At 33.6% G+C, this 19,881-nt stretch overlaps 1 pseudogene; it reads left to right on the plus strand.

Moving 5' to 3' along the window:
• Positions 1-14,797: 14,797 nt before the first annotated feature.
• Positions 14,798-14,961, plus strand: LOC145271982 (U2 spliceosomal RNA; annotated as a pseudogene).
• Positions 14,962-19,881: the final 4,920 nt, after the last annotated feature.

Below are 19,881 nucleotides of genomic sequence, written 5' to 3' on the forward strand. Positions count from 1 at the left end.
GCACTTCTTCTGAAGCCAAGCTTGGATTTGCCAGCAGCCACATGATTGCACCAGGAGATCAATACACTCTTCAGTACATCAAGGTAGACTTTAGCTGCTGCAAAAAAAAAAAAACTGGTTATCATCAGCCATGGGTTTTATCACAGACATGTCTTTTCTATGGTGACAATTGAATCGTACCTTTGTTTACCATCATACACACACACACACAACACACGCAAACACACACCTCAACAAACTGACAAAAAGAATGCAACTCCTTAACCTATTATTTACAAGTTTAAATGCAAGGCTAAAAAGAGAAAATGTTTTTATGTTCGAATAAGAAATGAAAGTTTGTTAAAGTTGAGCGTTGTTTTTCGACCATAGATCATGAAATTCACTCCATCATACTATACAAACACACGCAAGCACAAAACACACACACACACACACAAACACACACACACACACACACACCTCAACATCAATGGCTCTTCACACTGCCGAAGAGGACGACCATCTCATATTCATCTCGAAATCATGGTATGCGACAATCAAATATTCTGGATATCACCTCAGATTTTGTACATGATTCAAATCTATTGGATTACTCGATCACCTCTGATTTTCCCCTTGAATAACTACTCGTCCGACCTGGCAGTAATATCCCGGAAACCGTTGAGCTCATTCTAATATCGGATTGCCCAGGTTGTATGATATCCTTTTTATATGACTTTTAAGCACCATTTAAAAAACTTTTAAAAATAGTTTAAATATATGTGCTGATAAGCAAAATATTTGTTTATTCATAGCTGAACATTTTGCTAATTGTGGTTCATTTCCTCTGATGATATTGGCCATTATTGAAAATTCATGGATTAAGAAAGTCAATATCATTCTTCTCCATATATTCCTTATTTCAAATGTTTATAGTAATTTAAATATTTTGTGTTACTAATATTTAAAAACCAAATATTAAAATGTTTATAAGTGAAACACTTGTGGTTGCAATGGCGACAATTGTATTAGTCCACCTTCTACCTCATTTTTTTCATAGCTGGATTATTCAGATGAATTATGGGTGAATGAATATTTTTTCTGTTTTTCACCCCAAACAAGTCACATGGCCAGTCGGACATAATATGCAACTATTTGGAACCAAAAATACACGGATATTATATAATAATATTGTTTGATTGGATAAACATTTTGCTAATTGTATTTCATTTCCTCTGATGATATTGGCCATTATTGAAAATTCATGGATTAAGGAAATAAATAGCATTCTTCCCCATATATTCCTTGTTTCAATAGATTAAATTCTTAACTTGAATATATTTGTTGGTTGGTTCATTTTGTTTTACGGCATATCAACCCTTTTCAGGTTATTTAATGCCGAATCCAGTCATTTTGAAGAACAGTTTTTTTTTTTATTAGAGTATATTTGTTTTTTTTAAGTCGGTTTTTATTTAGCCCATAGTTGGGACCCAAACAGGTACTACCACTCTGGATCAGAGTGGACCTGGGAGCAATGGCAATTAAAGGGTGGCTCCACACTCCCTAAAGCCCGCAAGCTGGGGCCTCACCATCGGATATAGTTTAAGGTCATATCTAGAACCTTACATATATTTGTATACAAAATTTAACTAAACCTATATATTGCTCTATTTTTATATATTGAGCTTAAACTTTTTGGCTAGGATCGGCCTTATAGTATTACCCCAATGTAATATCGGACACGAAAATTCACGTGATCTCTAAGCTGTGACTTATCTCATTCATATATATATATATATATATATATATATATATTATTGGTAGTATTATTTAAACAAAACCAAAATGTGTCAACCAAAGAGTGCTCAATGTTTATACAGAGCAATATAAATATGTTTGATGTGATAATTAATGGCTACACATATGCAAACATGTTTCAGTGACCACCCTGCCAAGGAAAATCACCTCATCCGGCCAAGAATATCCACGAGACTCTTACAAAATTAAAAAAAAAATTAAAAGTGACCTTTAGTTAATCATACTCATTTTACTCGGTTTAGAATATGTATGCGCTTTTTTTATGATACTTATGATGTCGTCCAAAGCTTAGCTTACCTTAAGTGATTAATTATGAATTACATAGTTTAGAAAGTTACGTTTTATATCAGAACTATGCATTATATTATTTATATTACTCGACTACGAAGATATAAATCGTTTAATTCATAAGGCTAATTACATTTAAAACAAGTGATTAACGTTTAAAATAAAATGAAATGATTAATTACTGATTGAACTAAGTAGTTAAGAATTTCTCGTGGATATTCTTGGTCGGATGAGGTGATTTTCCCTGGCAGGGTAGTCACTGAAACATGTTTGCATATGTGTAGCCATTAGTTAGCACATCCAACATATATATATATATATGTATATATATATATATATATATATATATATATTGCATATATATATATATATATATATATAATTATTTTTTACTATAATAATTAAATACCTACAGACACTAGTCGAACGATTTGAACCCAGCAACACGAACCATCTGGCTCGATTAGCAGAGACCGTATCAATTCGACTACCATTAACCGCGTGAAATAACGTTGAATTTAAATATTTTAATTTCAAATGTTCTTTACATCAGTCAGACAGTGATCTAATCGTTATACGATGATCTATGCATATATATATATATATATATATATATATATATATATATGCATATATATATATATACTATATATGTTTTTATTAAGATCTCGGAAAACACAATACAAGAATACAAACTTTGATACACACACACACACATATATATATATATATATATATATATATATATGTGTGTGTGTGTGTGTGTGTGTGTGTGTGTGTGTGTATCAAAGTTTGTATTCTTGTATTGTGTTTTCCGAGATCTTAATAAAAACATATATATTATAAATACATGACAATTAAGCTACAACATAATCTCTTGATTATGCAGGAAATTTGTTTTAACTTGTGTTTTTCTGTGTACACAAGGTATATATATATATATATATATATATATAAAGCTGAACGTCAGTGTGTGTGTCTGGTCACGAATATATGGTTGACTATTATGGAAAACTGATCACATATAATGATGGAAGATGTATCGAGACACAGGAATGGGTATGTTCGATCTGGCATAATGATGATACATTAAAATTGTGGGGTCTGCGTACGCGCCTGGTCCACAACGCATGGAAATAAAAAAATTAAAAAATTACAAAAAAAAAACGTTTACAAGTGTTTTTGATATAGATGTACATAATAATACTTTGATAAGTATGTTTTAACTTAAATAGGGATGGTATAATAAAATTGTGGGGTATATAGTCCAAAATAAAAAGAGGGAAAAGAAAAGCAGCCTGTAGTAATCCACATTCAATTCCGAGCAACGTCTGATATCCCTGCTAGCATCTGATAATTCAGAAAAGAGAAAGATAAAAAACAAAAACAATGAAAATAAAACAATTCAATCAGGTTACAACGTTTGAATCAGTTAAGTTCTCAAATTTCCGGTGGCTTCTTTCTCGGTTTAATTATACCGCGATGGTTCAACACTTCCAAACGTATGAATAGGATATAGATAGGCCGCAGTTGCCATAGCAACGGAAAATCTTTAACGAATCTCACGGGACACGTTCTCATTGTATGGAAGCCGATCAGACTATAAATAGTCTCTCTCTGCTCTCGTACCATTGTGGCGAACTGCTTTTCATTAATTTATATATATATATACACCATAGTTACGGCCTAATCCGGATGAAGTACAGAGTCGGTCTAAAAGGTAATGAGATTGAGTGTGCTGTGTGAGCTATCGACGAAAGAGGCATAACGGTTTACGTTGTTGTCTGACATAAACGTTAGGAGTTTACGACTGTATACTTACCTTTATCTTGGGAAATGACAATGAATACTTGTTTAACGAAACTGACTAAGAACACGGGAGTGCAAGGTTCGAATACATTTCCCAGCACAGAAACGCTTTTACTTAAATATCTGTTGTCTTTCTAGAAAGATGTCGAGAAAGGAATAGCAATAGTAGAACAGTAAATCTATATTGTTGATTTGATTTTTTATCTAGACGTTTACAGTTGTTCTCATATATATATATATATATATATATATATATATATATCGTTGAGCACTTTCAGTTGAATTAAAAGTCGGTCAATTTAGCTCTTATGCGTAGATCATCGTATAACGATTAGATCACTGTCTGACTGACGTAAATGAACACTTAAAATTAAGATGTTTAAAATTCAACGTTATTTCAAGCGGTTAATGGTAGCCGAATGGATTAGGTCTCCGCTAGTCGGGCCAGAGATGTCTCGTGATACGGGATTCGAATCGTTCGACTGGTAGTAATCGTGACACCCTGAACTGAAGATTCCCGAAAGGATGAAACACTAGTGCCTGTAGGTATTTAATTATTATAGTAGAAAATAATTATATATATATATATATATATATATATATATATATATATATATATATATATATATATATATATATATATATACTAGCATGGGTACCAACGTTGCCTGGGTTGACATGAAGTTCTGTTTGAAACAACAAAAATAAAAGAACGGATGAAAACATATAAAGATATTCGCCCCCAAAAAGAAGTACGTGGTACCCTCTCCACCAGATATTTCGGCAGAAGAGCTACAAAGGGAAGAACCTATTCTCCGGATATTGAGCATTGGAACTAACCCCCCCAAAGAAAAGATCATTAAAAATAAACCATTAAAACTTTTGTTTCAATAAAAATAGCAGCGAATGCCCGTGCAATCGCAAAAAAAAAAAGATCTACCAAAAATTAATTCCATAAACAATTAAATGACATTTATCGAAATTTTTACATTTCTAATGTAATCATCCCCTACCCCCCTAAAAAATTGAATTTGTCCTATTTTGGGGTTCGTTCTGTTTATAAAATTTTAGGTGAAAGTACATAATGGTTTCATAAAAAATAATTAAATTGATCGTTATTTTATGTTTCAAATGTAATTGCTGCCCCCCTCTACCACAAAAAACAAAACATTTTTGTATCTGTCATATTTTATTTACCCCCCCCCCTTCGATCGCCAAACTTGAAAAAATGCTAGAGATTACATGTCTGGTTGAACGCTTTGTGCCCAAAAAGTGGGTTCCCATTTTACGTTAAATTTATATAGGAAAGTTTTTCCCCACACTAAAATGTTATTTTTTTTTCAAAATTTCTTCTTCCATATTAGTTATTAAGACTGCTTAAATGTATTAGGTCACAAAACACCAGGTCTTAATTTTTTTGGTCAATGTCAAATTTCTTTCCAACTCTCCCGAAAACTTTAAAATGACGACTTTTAATGGTTTTCGGTGGTGTTGAAAACGAATATAACATTTAAATTTGGGGCAGTAAAGTAGTTTTCGTGATATGAAGGAATTACTTTTTCATATCATAAAAACTACTTATCTGCCTCAAATTTAAATGTGATATTTTAAGGACTATCGAAAACCATTAAAAGTCGTCATTTTGAAGTTTTTGGAGGAGTTGGAAAGAAACTTGACATTGACCATTTTTTTCTAGGGGTTAAACGACGCTGGGTCACGTCATAAAACTCGACCTTTTTGAATTTAAGATATTAAATAAATTATAAAGAAAATCTGTTTCGCGTGCAATTAAACACACTTGCTATGGTATAATTATTATAATAAATCCTGGGCAACACCGATTAAATTTTATAAACAAAAAAAGAGCAGGGGATGATGGATTTTCTACACATGTGTCTCTGTGACTAACTCTGCCGTCGTGAGGATGCAAGTAAATGAGGACATTAGTTTTAATTATTTTCTCTAACAAATAAAAAAGGTTACTTAAAAAGTAAGAATAAGCGAAAAAAAATTCCTCCGAATTGCAATAAAAACTAATTCAGCTTAGAATAATATTTCGAAATGAAAACAAAAACAGGAAATATTTAATAACGTGCTCCGTTTAAAACAATTTTTTTAATTAAACTATCACAGTTATTTCCCCTTTTGGTTTTCTGGTTGGAAAATAAAACGGTTTTAGATTTCAGATAAAATAAATTAAATCAAACATAACTTGAAATTTAAATAAACTAAATAATTAATTTTTTTTTAATTAGTACAGTTGAAACAAACCTATTATGTCGAATAAGTAATGTCATCGAGGTAATTATTTAAATAGATTTCATTTAATGTGATATATTGATGACCGTAACTCAGTAATGAAAAAGTGGTTTAAAGAATGTTATATATTGAAAGTCCGTATACAATATAATGTCTCCTTTGACAGAAGTATCATAATATGGGCTTTAATATATCTTGACCAGGAGAGGTGTACACGCATATGGTCTTTATATTTCTTTGGTCATTGGTAGTTGTATACACAGATACACACACGAACGCTACTACTATATATATATATATATATATATATATATAAAATAAAATATATATGTATAATCTTTAATATAAATCTCACCTGTCTGTTTAAATATATGTATGTTTGTATGTCTCACAAAAACTTTCGATAAAGGCAACGGATTTCACGCGATCGGTATCGTTTTGAAGCCCGACCCCGCGGATGATAAATATCGAAGAATTGGCTAAAAAACATTAATCTATTTCACCTTAAATTGGACACTTTTCTACCGGGAGGGGTCGCTGGTTTTCACCAATATTTTCGAAAGTCATCCCTCTTTTTTTCGACTGACTAGCGTTAATTTAAACCTACGTCACTTCCGCTTTGGCGATGGACGCTACAGCAAACACGTAACGTTTTTGTTTTCACGTTCTTTTCCTCTATCGCGGTACGGGTTCGAGCCTGCCTGCCTACTACCACTTTTTTTTATTTTGCTTTACACACACCTCTAAACACCCGGGCGAGAGCAGGCACCCAGGCTAGATCAACATATAGAGAGCTATATGTCTGTATGTCTGTCTCCATAGTTTCAAACTCTATCTCCTCCGAAACTAAAAATCGCAGAACGGCGCTAGTATCCTCAAATGATTGGATTCTAATAGGCCATTCTTTATGGGTCTTTAGCCAGTCCAAATAATTTTAAAGGGGGACAAAAAGGGGTAAAAATTTAAAAGATCGTTATACATTTTCTACATTCATCTCAATATATGTTAAGTTTCATGTTGGCGCAGTGGTAACGTCACCAGCTTTGAATGGTACAGCTTCGTTTCCGGTTTCGATTCTAGCTGATGGCATCTAAGTATTTTTTTTACTTTTGAAATCACGACTATAATAATATATACGAAATCTGGACACATTAAACTATTATATTTAAACGTATGTTACGACCGGGCAAAGCCAGGCGCCCCTCTCCTGTTAGTATTAAATGAAATGTATATATAAATATATATATATATAATTAAATATACAAAAGGCACTCTGTTTGTCAGTCTGTCTGTCTATCATTCTTTTATGGCGCTTTAGCTGGTTAAAATAGTTTTTAAGGGGGTCAAAAACAGGGTAAAAATTGTTTATTTTTTTATCAGGTAATATACGTGCCACATTGGTACAGTGGTCACGTCACCAACTTGTAATGCTACAGTTTTGCTTTCCGTTTCGATTCTAGCTGATGGCACCATTTTTTTTTTTTTTTACTTTTGAAATCACGACTCTATAATAATATATACGAAATCTGGAATAATTAAAATCTCACATTTAGGTGTATTGTACGCCCGGACAAATCCTCCCCCTCTAGTATTTTAATAAAATATATATGTATACTTTAATATATAAAATGCACTATGTCTGTCTGTACGTCTCTCTATCGTTCTTTTTTGGGTTTTAAGCTGGGTAAAATAGTTTTGAAGAGGTCAAAAAAGGGTGAAAATTAAAATAAAAAATTATACATTTTGTACATTCAGTGCATATGCGTGTCATGTTCGTACAGTGGTAACGTCACCAGCTTTGAATGCTACAGTTTTGCTTTTGGTTTCGATTCAAGCTGATGGCACCCAAATACTTTTTTGACTATCGAAATCACGACTCTATAATATATATATATATATATATATATATATATATATATATATATATGTATATATATATGGTTTCATTAAATACTTTTACATTTTGAGTCATCCTATATATATATATATATATATATATGTGTGTATATATATATATATGTATATATATATATGTATATATATGTATATATATATATATATATATATAATAATAAAATAAAAATTACAATAAGTTTACCAAGTAATCAAAATGGTAAACTTAAAATATATTATAAATATTAAAGAGTTAATATTTACAAGTAAAATAAACTCAGCCAGATGTAAAAGCTCAATAAAACCGAAAAGTAAATAGAGCTTATAATATGAACAAATGATTAATAAAACATGTTAAAAGACATCTTGAAAAAGAGTTAAAAACATATTTAATTTTAAAAAAGGAAGCACAAGATAAGTGGATAGTCCTTAATCCGCGGAGTTTCGAAGAAATACTCTCCTTCTCATCAGAGGGCAGGAATTAGCAAAATGTAGGATCGGATTTTGCATATAAAAGTATTTAATGAAACTACAAGTAAGTTACAGATCTTACTTGGTTAAAAAAAAGGGTGAGGTAAGGGGAACAGGAGGCAAAAGAAAAAATAATAAAAAGATTTCACATGTATGGGTAGTCCGGTGAAGGGTAAAAATCCAAGAATGGTAAAATCCACAACGGTCGAATTTAAAATTTCAAACAAATGGGTAAATTCCAAATCGTCCAAAATAATCCAAAATGCAGAGTTCCTTGGAAAAAGCGCAAATGTAATGAATTCCAAATCATTAAAAGAAAAAGCCCTGGAGAGAATATTTAAAACACGTCTGTGAAGGCTGGATGAATAAAAAATTAAAAAAAAAAACACCGAAAAACGGTGAAATTTTTAATTTGAAAAGCAAGGTCAAACTGACCCAGACAAAAAGCGCGAAAGTTAGCGTTAATAATTAGATCAGCTTCGATATGTACGTGAAAGTCCCAGAGTTAAATTAAGAAAACTGATCAGAAGAACAAATAAATGGCTAAGTTTATGAAATGGGGCGTCTGTTATATATATATATATATATATATATATATATATATATATATATATATATATAAATGTATATATAAGAATTACAGTTAAGTTTACCAAAATAATCCAAGATGGCAAAACTAAAGTATATTATAAATATTGAAGTAAGATCTATGACTTACTTGTAGTTTCATTGAATACTTTTGCAAGCAAAATCCAATCCCGCATTTTTTCTAAATCCTATCCCCTGATAAGAACTAAAGTATTTCTTCAAAAGTCTTCCGATTAAGGACTATCCACTTATTTTGTGTTTCCTTTTCAAATTAAATATGTTTTTAACTCTTTTTCAAAGTGTTTTAACATGCTTTATTAACTACTTGTTCGTATATATATATATATATATATATATATATATATATATATATATATATATATATATATATATATATATATACGAAATCTGGAAAAATTAAAATATATTTAAACGTAACGACCGGTAGTATTAAATGAAAGATTAGGAATATATAACTTCATGATGTAATCAGAACAATAAATAAAAGTTAAATAGAAAATTACAAAAAAAATCTCTTTAAGCTATGGCATTTCGAAGCTAAATACTTCTCATCAGAAGAGAAGGGTCAAAATTGTACAAGATACAGATAAAGGAGAGTTCACTAGAACTTGTATCATTTTGTTTTATAATTAACTAGCGCGAGTACCCGGCATGCCCGGGTGTTTGGATGTGTGCGTGTTGGGGAGGGGGGTTAGATCAAAACAACCCTGTTTAAAAAAAAAACTTTGGCCAGGAGTTTGGAGGTGTAAAAGAATAAAAGTATTAGTGGGAAGGTAGGCTTGAACGCGAAGCCTTGACGCGAAGGTGGAAACGAAAGGGGAAAACCGTGACGCCTACCTATCTCGAACACGAGGGGAAAGGAGGTTAAGTGGCGTGATGTTTGACATAGTTTTACGCTGCAAGACAGTTATTGTTTCCCTCGCCGCATCATTTGCTTTTCGAAGACCCGGCGATGGAAAAATAGCCAACAAAATAGCTGGTAAAAGTCGGGCAAATTAAATACACATGCGACCCCCGTTCTTAAGTCATAGATATTAAAAAAGTTTTTAAAGTGAAATTGACAGGTGCAAGAAAGTTAACTCGCGTGATGTATTACCTTATTAAGGTCCATCTTTTCCCCCTGCCCCAGCATTCGCTTTTTTTTTATACTGAAAAGCGTAACGAAGACGCGGCGATCGAAAAAAATCTCAAAAAATAGCGCGTAAAAGCCGGGAAAATAAAAGATAGATGCGACTCCCGGTCATAACTGGTAGATATTATTATCTAGGGGGTATATAAAAAAGTTTTAGGAAGAAGTGACCCGACCGAGAAGCCCGGCGAAAAAAGACTATGGCGGAAAAAAAATGCACACACACACACACACACACACACACACACACACACACACACACACACACACACACACACACACACTAACAAACTTTTCGCTTTTATATATATATATATAGACTAGCGGGGGTACCCGGCGTTGCCCGGTTGTTTGTAGGTGTGTTTGTTTTTGGGTAAATCAAGACAAAAGAATAATAAAAAATCGTTTTCGTAGGTAAGTAGGAAGAATCGAAGTCAAAGCCTTGAGGCGCAGTTGGAAAATAATAAAATGAAAAAAGAATGTGCGACGTTAACCGAACAGATAAAGTCAACTCAGTTACTTCTATTTGACCTTATTAACGTAGTTAACATTTACTGCGGGACAAGGTTTTTTTTGGGTTTTTTTTTTTTTACTCAACTTTGGCTGGTTTTGTTTCCCCAAGATGTTGGCGAGAAACAAGCTCCCCATCAAAGTGAATAGTAATCGTTTATTGCTTATGTTGCCGGCGCGATTGCCGAGAACAATGTCTTAGCTTTGAATTAGTTTCGCTTTTTATACGAAAAAGCCGAATCAACACGTGAGAAGCCAAAGTAGCAATAATTTCGTAAAAGTCGCTGTAATAAAATCTAGACGCGAACCACGGTCTCAAATCGTACATATTATTAAGAATAAACAAATTAGAAAATAAACGGAAAGAGGAAATCAAAGAGAAAAGAAGATAAAAAAACTAAAGCGGTCAGAAAAGAAAACAAATAATAAAGAACGGAAAGAAAACAGAAATTATATATATTATACTACTCACATTCACCCTAAAACGTAATTCTGAATTAGGGACCTTGTTTACATGAACACTTAAAGTAGGGAGTTGAGCAGCGATATGTCTGTCCATATTACACTTATATTTCTGCATGTTAGTACAGCAGGATACAGGGAGGGAATTCCAAAGTTTAACAGTTTGACGGAATAAACTTTCTGAGTTGCTTCTCCAATTACTAAAATGCAGAAGTTTAAATGTAATGTGAACAGACATACCCTTCTAAGCGATAGTAACGACCCCGGGAGCATCGGCGAAAAAAAGCCTTTTCGGGACATACAAAAATGCCTGTGCCGCATTTGCCGTTTTATATATATATATATATATATATATATATATATATATATATATATATATATATATATATATATATAATGTAACTTTATTTTATTTTGAACTTATTTTGAACACTTTTTGAACATTTTTCAAATACCAGTTTTGCTCACTTTCATATCGCTTTATGATTATTTTATGCGTTCATGTAGTTTCGTATCCCCTACTTACTCTTTCTACCTCATATCCTTTTTTTCAACCGTCTTAATCTATCTTCCCAATTTGTTTTTTCTTTCTGGCTCTTCTTTAATGGCTCCCATTAATTATAAGTGACCCATAAATACAGTAGAACCCCGGGATATGACATTAATCCGTTCCAGCTTAGAATACCAACTGTAAAGTGCTCATAGATAAGAAACGAATTTCTTTGAGGGGCTGACATAATTACTTACTATAATAATTATCAAATACTTACAAACACTAGTGTTTCACCCTTTCGAGAATCATCGGTGAACGGTGTCCCAATTAACCGGTATTATCAGGGACTAAATCCATTTTGCAACCGTTAACCGCGTGAAATATTGTTGAAATTTAAACATTTATTTGTAAATGTTTTTTAACGTCTGTCAGAGTGATCCAATCCTTATATAATGATCTGCGCGTGTGATATAAATTGACCGACTTTATTTCAACTGTTAAGTGCTCAACGAAAGGGAACGTCTTTCTTTAAGGGGCTGACATGATATATATATATATATATATATATATATATATATATATATATATATATATATATATATATATAAGCGAGATAAGACACGGATTAAAATCCGATGAAAAATCCTGATAGATATTAATAGAGGTAATACTTTCAGTAATATTACAAGCTATCCGTCCAACACATCGCTTCTAAAAATCATCTCTCGGAATTTTCTGCTACTCAGACCATTGATTTTCGAGGTCCATTGCACCATAGGCATGCATATATAATTCCATCACTCATGGGAATATATGCAATGGGTGTATATATCCATCCAATATCTGACATACTGTGTCAACACCAAAAAAGAATCTGGATTACAAATACCAAAAAGAATTCAACACACCAACGAATACGGCCGCCTCGTATACCTTTTGGAATATCAATAAGGAGCAACCACGTAATTTTGTTACATGGGATTACTGCCTTCTCCCCTGGACCAATATTCTGCCTACTTGGAAATAAAACCCCGTAGGGCGTTATACTCCTTCCGATAATAGACTGCCCAGGTTGTATGAAATTTCCTTTTCCAATAATTATTTTCATATAATTACCATTCACCACCCAAAAACCTATTTTCAATATTTGTGCTGAAAAGCAAAATGCGTGCGTTTTCATAGCTGAAAACTTTGCTAACCGCATTTCATTTCCTCTGATAATATGAGCCATTACTGAAAATACATTGATTAAGGAAATTAATATAACCCCTTCGATATATTCCTTTTGTCAAACAATAAATTCTTAACTCGAATATATGTGTCTATATTTTGATTTTCAGAATTTAAATTAACTACTAAATTTATATATATATATATATATATATATATATATATATATATATATATATATATATATATACACACATTGTATGTGCATGACAATTAAATCCCCCTTCTCTGGGTTGAGCACTTTGTAAATATATTTTCACCCGACGCGTATTTAAAGCGATTAAACGAAGCCCAATATTAATTTGTTTGTAAACAAGCTGATGGTTTGAGCACTTTGCGACGGGAGTGTGTGGATTTAATACACACTCTAGGAGAAATATTTACGGCACTGATTCGTAGCCAAATGGTGAGAGCTGCCGACTGTCAATGCGGCGGTTGTAGGTTCAATCCACGGCTGGGAAAATGTGTTTGTCTAGCCGCATTGATGAGTTGTGATACAACGAAACAGTACTGTATGTGGATGACAATTAAAGCCCCCCTTTCTAGGTTGAGCACTTTGTAAATATATTTTCACCAGACGCGTATTTAAAGCGATTAAACGAAACCCACTATTAATTTGTTTGTAAACAAGCTGAAGGTTCGAGCACTTGCGACGGGAGGGTGTGGCTTTAATACGCACTCTAGGAAAAATATTGGTACTTATTCGTAGCGAAGGTTATGGGTTCAGTCCACGGCTGGGGAAAGGTATTTGCCTAGCCGCACTGATGAGTTGTGATACAACGAAACAGTACTGTATGTGGATGACAATATATATACACACACACACGCATATAAATATATATATATATATATATATATATATATATATATATATATATATAGGCCACTAGCAATAATAAAGTTCATTAAAAAAGAGACAATGAGAGATAATTCTTTGAAGAGATAACTGAACTACCATATCGTAGTCGGCAGTGAAGCAGTCCAGTGAAACTGAATGAAGCTTTGTTCCTGAAATCCGCGTTTATATTTAGGCACAGGTAGGAAATAAGGAAAATCTTTAATAGTGATTGTAGATAGTCGAGTGTTTTTTGTAAAAGTTTGGCAAGGTGGAACCATAGATTGGAACTCAGGCGAGCGTTTGCCATGGAAAGACGATAAAGCAGGGACAGGCTAGCAATGTTTTTTTTGTGTCGGAAATAGGTTGAAAGTAAAAGAAAAAACTCATCACCCACTAGATGTCGAAGCCGGTTTCTAACTCTACCAAACTTGGATAGGACGCAACGAGCAGCTTCTACCCAGGTGTGACAACAGTGTTCAATTTTATGACGTAGTTGGCGTCTAAACAGATAGAGAATGCATCGGCAGTGAGATACCTAATTTTTTATAGTCTAACACCATCAATACATAAATAAATCAATGTATGAGTTCAGTTCTCATTACAATGCAATTTCCAATCCCCTCTGATCTATTCTGCCGGAATAAAGAAGGAGGTATTATTTTGGGACGTACTTCATATATACGACTTTAATAAAAATTAAAACGGTGTCAAAGAATTCAGAGATCAAAGTGTAGTATCTGTTCTTCAGGTGCACTTCTTGGCCTTTTGGTCAAGATCAAAGTGTAGTATCTGTTCTGGCAGATACTGCAAGCTATGACTAGCTATGACTAGCACAGATCAGGTGTGGGGGCAACCCCACATGCCTGACCATTAACCAGCTCCCATTTCCCACCTCTCGGGAGCTGGTCCCCTTTTTCCCTTCCCCCTCCCTTCACTCCTCACATTAAAAATCGGCCTTGTGCCTAATTTGCTCGGTGGGGGAGCAAATAAATACCATCTGTTCTTCAGGTGCACTTCTTGGCCTTTTGGTCAAGATCAAAGTGTAGTATCTGTTCCGGCAGATACTGCAAGCTATGACTAGCTATGACTAGCAAAGACCAGATGTGGGGGAAACCCCACATGCCTGACCTTTAACCAGCTCCCATTTCCCACCTCTCGGGAGCTGGTCCCCCTTTTTCCCTTCCACCTCCCTTCACTCCTCACATTAAAAATTGGCCTTGTGCCTAATTTGCTCGGTGGGGGAGCAAATAAATACCATCTGTTCTCCAGGTGCTACATTTCAATTTCGTCTCTCTCAATGGAAGAGAAATCCTTTACGACCAAGACAATTCTTTCTCCACGTTAAAAAAACGACCCTGGTGTCTAAATCTGTCCCGTGGGGAGCATTGTGAATAGGTACTATATTTAATGTAATAAAGTTTTAATATTAAAAAAGTAACTGGAAAAATGCCTTGTTACGTGCGAACGTGAGTAAAAAAAAAAAAAGGGTCGGAGATTATACCGATCGAAACGTTATTAAAGTAAAACTCAAGTCAAAAACAATAGTCTGAATAATTAAGAACTCTATCAAACTCCTCCGCCAATTTTGGGTCTAAACATTTTAAATTTTAGATATAGGTTCATTGGACAGGGATCTAACTTAATAACTTAATTAGAGCCTAAAACAATAAACGTTAAGGGGTCATAATAGGGGTCGAATTTTAAAAAATTGGGCCGTTTTTTTTTTTTTGCTCAACATACACTTCCAAACACCCGGGAAACGCCGGGCTGAAATGTTAGTATATCTATAAAAGTGAAACTGTCTCCCGTGTGTGTGTGTGTGTGTGTGTGTGTGTGTGTGTTTGTATGTATGTACATTTCACTACTAAACTACTCCGTCAATTTTCAGTCTACAGACTCGAGATTTGACATAAGGGGTATTGAGATTTGGGAAAATCTTTTTAATCCATTTTTAGCCAGAAATTTGGCTGTCAAGGGTTGGCTGTCACGGGTTCAACGATTTGACCTTTAAAAACTCCTCCACTAATTTTGGGTCTAAACATTTGAAATTTTAGATGTAGGTTACTTGGACTTGGATCAAACTTTTTAGTTTAATTTGAACCCAAAACAATGAGTGTTAAAGGGGTCAAAATTGGGGTCAAAATGTAGAAAGATTGGCCTCTGCGGCCTCTACCAAATTACTCAGCCAATTTTTGGTCTACACATTTGAAATCTTACATGAAGTGTATTTAGATATAGGTTAAAGTTTTTAATTTGTTTTGGAGCGAAACTTTGAATGCCAAGGTGTCAAAGTTCAAAAGATTTGACCTTTGCGGTCTCTAGCAAACTATTCAGCCAATTTTGAGTCTAAACATTTGAAATTTTACATAAACGGGTTTTAGACATGCAGCAATCAGTTCTTGAGCGAAAATTTGGCTGCCAAGAGTTAAAGTTGAAAAAGTTGACTTTTGCAGACTCTACCAAATTCCTCCGCCAATTTTGGGTCTAAACACTTGAAATATCAGCTGTAGGTTACCTGGACTTTTAATATATATATATATATATATATATATATATCTTTTAATATATTTTAACATGTTTTATTAATCATTTGTTCATATATATATATATATATATATATATATATATATATATATATATATATATATATATATGCACATAAAGTTATGAACAGTACATAGAACATTAGCAAAGCTTGGCCGAACTGCTAGTCAGAAACAAATTGTTTTTTGTTTTTTTTAAAGTGACCACTAGATTACATATATTTGAAATATATTTTGCAAATCCATTTCAGCTGCGAGACGATATACGAAGAAAAGTGTGTCCCGTGTTTAGAAATCCTAGTAATTATTTTTGAAGACTTTCAAAACTCGTCTCTAAAGGAGGATAAAAAAGGAAATGTATTTTCGTTTGAAAATAATTACTCCGCCAAAAGGAAAAAAAAAATATCCGCTATTGTCCATGAGCATTTTGTGTACAAATATGAACAGAAAATGAATGAATGTTTACTAATCTGTTACTAAATTCCTTTAGGGCTACAAGATATTTATCTTCTCAAAAGAATATGTCCACAAAACACAATATTCGATATTAAAGAACGCAAGAGAATTGACGGTGCCGTTCGAACAATGAAATAAAGTATTAGACGAATATATATATATATATATATATATATATATATATATATATATATATATTTATATAGTAAGTTATAAAATGTATATATATATATATATATACATTTTATAACTTGTTTCTCGTTTTTATATGCGCATCTTCTATTGAGATTTTAGTAGATGAGCATATATAAACGATAAACAACCACAGAATTCGCGCATAAGACTGAAGAATCCTAGAGTGGATGAAACGCGGAATATTCAGTGTAGCTTAATCGCCATATATATTTTATAACTTACTATATATATATATATATATATATATATATATATATATATATATATATATATACTAGCAAAAGTACCCGTCGTTGACTGGGTTCAAAAACAGCCTACAGAAAATGGACTCTGATTTATGAAAGTATAATAGGTTATGAAACGGAAGAGTTGTAAAGAAATAGTTTCGAATTTGGGGTATCAAAACCAAAGCAAAATATGATGAAAGTAAAAATAAAATAGATAAACCCTATAATTTATTATATCATACCTTATCACAATATTCTGTGGATCTATATTAAAAGAATCTGTTTGTGACATATTTCCATTCTGTGGAGGTCAGGTGCGAACGAGCACCCCATAATTTTATTATACCATATTTCTTCAAACTAAAACATAATTATCAAACTATACTTACGCAGATAGATATGAAAAGTCTTTATTAAAGTATGTGCCTATTTCTATTCTATCGAAGCCAGGCACGAATGGAGAACCCACAATTTTATTATACCATCCATATTTAAGTTAAAACAAAGTATTATAATGTGCATCTATATCAAAAACACTTGTAAACGGTTTTTTAAAATTGTTTTAATGTTTTATTTCCATACTTTGTGGACCAGGCGCGAACGTAGACCCAACGGTCTTAATGAACCACTGTTCTGCCAGGTCAAACATACCCATTCCTGTGTCTCGATACATCTTCTATCATTATATGTAATCAGCTTTTTAAAATAGCCAACCATCATATAGGAGCCTATTCGTGACCACACACACACACACACATACACACACACACACATTCAGCTTTATATTATATATATATATATATATATATATATATATATATATATTTGTTGTTTTTTTCATGACGTTCGCTGTTTTTTTGTTTTTGTATTTCCGCTAGTCTGTTATATATATATATATATATATATATATATATATATATATATATATATATATATACATAGCAATTATTGATATTAAGAGATGATGTAATGACTAAAGAAAGAGAAAGCGTTTGAAATCCCCGAGGGAACTATGAATAAACGAGGGAAAATAAAAAGAAGTCCCGTTATTCACTGCTTCAAAGTGAAAAATTTTCTTGCAGTGTCAGAGAGATGAAAGTAGCCACAACCTAAGGTTAGTAATCCGTTATCAAACGGCCACTGTGTGCTTACGTGTCATATTTGTTGAACTCGTCCCAAACTAATGACTATTACCTTGTCCATGTCACATGTACACACACACACACACACACACAAACACACACACCGGATATATATAACCACTAGACAATACACGAGCATCGGTTTCATATACGTGTATCTTTATATAAACAAGACGTGAATGAACGCTCGGAAATACACTCGGTATATACAATCCCACAATTTAAAATTCTTTTTTTTATAAAGGAATAACCATTTACCGAGGCCCAGAGGCCACTCGAGGATGATGGTTAAAGAGTGTACAGTGGTCAAAAGGACACTATAGTATTCGTTAGAAGTGTAAATTTGGTAAATTGGATTATTTAAGGGGAACGGATCATCAAGAACTTGTTTACATTGGACTTGAAGACGGCCATGTTGTAGTCAGCTGGAAAGCAGGTAAACGGAAGAGAGTTCCACAGCTGTGCAGTTTTTAGAAAGAGGTTTTGTTCATGGAATCTACGTTTAGGTTTAGGCACAGATAAAGAGTATGGGAAATTATTGATATTGGTTTCAGATGGACGAGCGTTTCTCGTGAAAGTTCGGTGAAGGGGGATCAGAAATTCATGTGTTCAGTTCCCGTCAGGGGTCAATTTAAACATTTGGGTGGAAATTCTCAATTTACAGCCAAACAGGTGTTTCTCGTAAATGTTCGGCGAGGGGGTGGGGGCATAGATCGGAGCTCAGACGAGCACTAGCCATGAAAATAACGATAAAAAGGAGACAGGCTTGTAACGTCTCTTCTGTGAGAAAGCGGTTACAGGGAAGAGAAAATGTTAAGGAATAGAGAAAGGGAGAGAGAAAGAGAGAGAAAGAGAGAGAGACGGAGAGAGAGAGGGGAAGAGGTGAGTTATAGTGTAGACACGTTGGCCGGAAGTAAAAGATCAGCTGATTTGATGGCGTGTGAGTCATGTGATCAGGTTAGCTGAATCGATGAGATTTGGTTGGGACTTGAACGAAAGCGGACGGCTTTGTCGTTCTCTCCTCCCCTTCGGGGGGGGGTACGAACGCTGCCCTGGTAGAAATAATACCTAGAAGAAGGAACCACAGGCCAAATTCACTTTCCATTCCTTTCTGCAAAACATTTAGAAGGTGAATAAAAAAAGCTATAGAACCAATTTATTGTCTTGGAGTGAAATAATTCATCGTCCCCAAACACAGGAATCAAGTCTCCCTCCCAATCGAGAATTTCCAAATGGACCAACAAAATGGCAGAAGGAATAGTGAGAGAGAGAGAGAGAGGGGGGAAAGATGGATAAAGAGAGAGAGAGAAGGGAAGAGGTGAGTTATAGTGTAGACACGTTGGCCGGAAGTAAAAGATCAGCTGATTTGATTGCGTGTGAGTCATGTGATCAGGTTAGCTGAATCGTTGAGATTTGATTTGGACACAGAAGACAACGGACGGCTTCCCGTTGTCTCCCCCTCTTCACTGGGGAGGGGGGAACGAACGCTGACGTGTGTAGAAGAAGAACCCACACAGGCCAATTTCACTT

Source organism: Euprymna scolopes, chromosome 46 (assembly GCF_053919585.1).
Source record: "Euprymna scolopes isolate OS-2025 chromosome 46, ASM5391958v1, whole genome shotgun sequence".
Classification (NCBI taxonomy): domain Eukaryota; kingdom Metazoa; phylum Mollusca; class Cephalopoda; order Sepiida; family Sepiolidae; genus Euprymna; species Euprymna scolopes.